This window comes from Meleagris gallopavo, unplaced genomic scaffold (genome assembly GCF_000146605.3).
Source record: "Meleagris gallopavo isolate NT-WF06-2002-E0010 breed Aviagen turkey brand Nicholas breeding stock unplaced genomic scaffold, Turkey_5.1 ChrUn_random_7180001983375, whole genome shotgun sequence".
Classification (NCBI taxonomy): Eukaryota; Metazoa; Chordata; class Aves; order Galliformes; family Phasianidae; genus Meleagris; species Meleagris gallopavo.
In genome coordinates, this window is record NW_011241907.1 from 1 (window position 1) to 606 (window position 606).

Below are 606 nucleotides of genomic sequence, written 5' to 3' on the forward strand. Positions count from 1 at the left end.
CAAACAGGCACGGTACTCTTACCAGGCATTGCCCAGCGTGATGAGGAATGGTCAACGAAATCACTTGCTTGGGTCAGGCCCCACTAGGTACTTGATCAAGTTCCTTCCTCCATCTCTCTTCTTCTTCTGTAGCCCAGCACACAGAGGTCTACCCGATGCAGCTCCAGAGGTCCACGGTGTCCATTGTGCCAAGAATGCAGGCATGGGGCTGAAAAGCATTGGAGAATGCGGGCATCGATCCCGCTGCCTCTCACATGCTAAGCGAGCGCTCTACCACTTGAGCTAATTCCCCAGCACACAGCCTCCAACTCACCTCACCTCCCCCTCAGCTCTCACAGAGAAACCTCTCACCCACGTGGCCCTGCACACTACTCTTGCCCACCCAGCACCCTTCTTCACAAACCCAACAAACACTCCCAACTTCCAGCTGCTGCTGCTGCTCCCTTCAAACATACAGGTGCTCAACGCCAACACCACCTGCCCTATCTTCTACACAAACCACCACAGAGCAACGTCCTCTTCTCCACGGCCCGCCAGAGCTCCGGCCTCCAATCCCATCAAATACAAGATGCGTGGCCAGCGTTCCAAATGCACCAGTGCTGCAGA

At 55.4% G+C, this 606-nt stretch overlaps 1 non-coding gene across 1 annotated transcript; it reads right to left on the bottom strand.

The window, feature by feature from the left end:
* Positions 1–219: 219 nt before the first annotated feature.
* On the bottom strand, positions 220–292 carry TRNAA-AGC. The gene has a single exon. It is a non-coding gene; the product is annotated as a tRNA-Ala (tRNA).
* Between the last annotated feature and the right edge of the window lie 314 nt (positions 293–606).